Source organism: Rhynchophorus ferrugineus, unplaced genomic scaffold (assembly GCF_030347505.1).
Source record: "Rhynchophorus ferrugineus isolate W39M unplaced genomic scaffold, kcgeb_rfMv2 rfM3, whole genome shotgun sequence".
NCBI lineage: Eukaryota > Metazoa > Arthropoda > Insecta > Coleoptera > Curculionidae > Rhynchophorus > Rhynchophorus ferrugineus.
The window spans coordinates 47,396,866-47,400,449 of record NW_027472582.1 but is presented as its reverse complement, the minus strand read 5'-3'; the positions used below and the strand labels follow the sequence as shown (position 1 = coordinate 47,400,449).

Below are 3,584 nucleotides of genomic sequence, written 5' to 3'. Positions count from 1 at the left end.
TACAAGCGTCAAGGTGTTTGCCGTTTTATAAACTATAGTTACTATCATTAATGTTTGACGTCATTTTGCAGGCATATGACCATTCCAACACAAATCGAATTTAATAGACTAATTCTAGACTAGACTTTTTGGCTAGAGTATTGCTAACTAGTAAAATGAGGAAGAAAAATTCGCTCCGAGTTTAAGACAAATTTTACGTTTTTACAAACTGAATTTGGTAGTACATTCGACGCCATCTTTGACGTGGATGCTGGCTGTTTTATTGGAAGGCTATATATAAGTTATGATTTGTAAAATATTTAAAACAATAAAAACTTTGATTTTACTTCAGAAATTATTGTATTTTATGGAAAGAATTAGTGACTTGTTGATGGGCAGTACTCACCGACACTGCGAGTTTAAATTTATTTCAAATAAACCAAACGTCTGTCTGTAAACGTCTCACTTATTTCATATTTCAGTGTTACCATAAAAGAGATGGTGTTTTTCCTTCGAATGCATAGTGCGTAGCCAGGACCCTATTAATTGCGTGATATAACATATATCTATTAGGTTTTGGCAACTGCATTTACTGCCTTACCTGAGAATATTATTTTACTCAATTTGATAATATTAAAATATAATCAAAAGAATCTTTTGTGCCTAAAATAGTGTAGGTGTCTTCTTAATTATATTATTATTAATTATATTTTAATTATTTGTTAAATAAGCCTTCAAAGAGCTACTAGTAGCTTATAATAGTAATACAGCAATAGTAGATCCGTTAGATTTCTGCCTCACTTACCAGTTAAAGGAATAACTTATCATTACGTATCTACAAGTATAAAATAGAACTAATAAACTTGCGAAATATGAAGTAATTTTTTTAAATATTCAGATGCATGTTGAACAAGACTTTTATGACCCAAAAATTAATAATTAAAAAAAGAGAAGAAATCTAGTAAGTAAAGGGGCTATATAATCTGCAATATTTTTTTCTATTAGGATATTACTATATTTGAAATAATGTTTAGTTTCTTCTGGTTTGATGTTTTGATATGTAGATTAGTAAAAAAATTTATAGCATAGATTGATTTATTTAATGAATTGATTTATTTAATTGCTATTATAAAACGCTCTTTAATAGTAGTCTACATCATTCGTGAGTGTAAATTTCCTATAACTTTTTTCCGATGTAACATCATCATGAGATATTAGATTGAAAAAAATGTTTCTGGTGTGACTTGTAAGATATATATTTCGTATAAAATGTGGAATTCAAAGTACCGATAATCTCATAATATTTTCTATAGCACAAATTCCGTCAATTTTTGTTGTCTTTACACTCTTTTTATTAGAGTCTTTTTATTAGAACGAGTGCTCCATTTTGAAATATCCAATGTTTCATCCGGACACAAATTCAAATAAGAAATCTTCTTTAAAATGCTTCTGACAATTGTATTCTTTTAAAGGAAATTTGCAAAATTTCAATTGGACATTTTATGGGTTATCGATATACCATTGAAATTCTATGTTTCCTAACAGCACATAAAGGGATGACTTACTTGACTCAAAGTGTTGTATGTCCTTAAGTTTTCTATGGGTACTTTCTAGACTAACAGTTTTATCTGAAATAATTATATTAAATTGAGTTTATACTCACGTTTCATACATTTAATCTCGAATAGAGCTAACATCAGTGTGATCTTTACTCGCTTCGTATGTGGACGCTTTCTTTTTAGTGAATCCAAATATATTGTTTTTCATTTTATAGAAATTTTACAAGCAGTTACAACAAGCTAAAAACTATGTATTTCAAATACCAATCACAGCAATATTTAATGGTATCAATATCTACCTCTCTAATGCATTTTACTGGCTAACCGTTAACAGTATACATTAAAAATCATCGTGGTCCGGAGATTTGGCTACTTTCGGAACTATTCGTATATTCGTCGGGGCAATCTACTTGCCGCAAGCCAAAAAACTAAAAGTTGATGTTGCCAAATTTATAAATAGGCTATTTGCTTTATGGATGTATTTTATTTTAGAAAAATAATATATTTCACAAGACTTTCTGACATTAACTTTTATATTTTGTTTTGAAAAAATAATAATAAAATAGATAGGTTTTTTTAGTATTTAGTACAATATATAGTCTTGCCCTTAGATTTGGCAACACTGCATGGTATTGCAAGCCAAGCTATTCTCAAAAAAAAATGGCGACGTACCCTATTGCTTTGGTCAAACGTTGGGCATTTATTTGTTTGATTATTAAAACGTTTGATATGACATTTTTAAAGTTATACTCTGATGACTCTTTTTACTTGAAGAGAAGACCTTTTAGTTTAACATTTCAGCGTTTTAACAGGATTACAAATATGGACTAATATGACTTAAATTTTGCAGTGAAAGTAAATTAATATGTCAAGTTTGTAATATGACATATTTAGTAGCAAGAGAAAGAAAGATTTCCCCATGAGCTTGCTGTACAACTAAAGCAGATAACAAGAAGGATCATCTGCCTTATCTGCATCTACAATTTAATGATTTTAGTATCCATACATACTGAATTTGGGCAGCATCTTTGTTGGAGCTATAATATAGATGTTAAACAATCTAGTCTATATTTTCAGAATTTGTATGGCTTTGAAAGTTGGAAGCCACAGGATAATAAAGAAAAAATATTTCTTAAAGAATGTCTTAGAAAACAAGAAGTCAAGAGGTTTGTATACCACTGTATAAGGAGTTAAGATAGTATTTTCCATATTATCCATATGATTATTATCTTACGAATGAATTTTAGGTAGGGTATGATAAGTCAAGAAGGGTTACAGCAAAAAATTAATTTGAATCTCTCCTATAAAAGTTTTTTTTTGTTAAGAATGTTATAAGACTCAATATTGAAGCAAATACAAGTAGCCAATATGAGTCCCAGAATAATATTCGACAATTGAATTTTGACAAGGTAATAGGGAATTATATATTTAAGTAATTTCATTTAATCGTCCAGTTTATAGGCTTTACAGAACTGCAGGAAAATATTGCATACCATTACTCCTGAAAAGGTAGCTATTTAGAAAAGGATTGTACTTGCTACAGCTGTTTGATTTGTTGATAAGGTAAAGTAATCTGTCAAAATTGAAGAGGAAAGCAGACCTAAGTAGAAATAAAAGAAAATAGTTGAAAAGCATATATACTAAAATAAAACATAAAATATTAACATTGAGTTTTAATGTACTTGAGTCCTTGATTTCATTGATTATGGTGGTGTTTTTTAGACGGTAAGTCCTTTTTCCATGAAATATATTAACCTTGTATTTATTAGGATTTATTCTTTTACAAATTTTATTGTATTGTAATTAATTAGTAATTAGTGTGAGAAGTATAAAAGTTGTTATTAAATTTTATTTATGTATAACACATTTGTAATATAGTATATTCTAGTATGTAATTCTAATTGTAATTCTAAATATGTGTTAATTTTATAAATAGTTTATGGCCTAGTTAAGGTTCATTGTTTTATATCCCCAAATATGTAATTTAAAATTAATATTAAATTTTAAAATATATAAATATATATAATATAAAATTTAGTATTATGC

The 3,584-nt window shown here is 28.0% G+C and overlaps 1 long non-coding RNA gene across 1 annotated transcript; it reads left to right on the top strand.

Moving 5' to 3' along the window:
• The first annotated feature begins 2,134 nt into the window (after positions 1 to 2,134).
• Positions 2,135 to 3,219, top strand: LOC143193931 (uncharacterized). The gene is made up of 3 exons (XR_013005142.1): positions 2,135 to 2,704; positions 2,786 to 2,947; positions 3,000 to 3,219. It is a non-coding gene; the product is annotated as an uncharacterized LOC143193931 (long non-coding RNA).
• Positions 3,220 to 3,584: the final 365 nt, after the last annotated feature.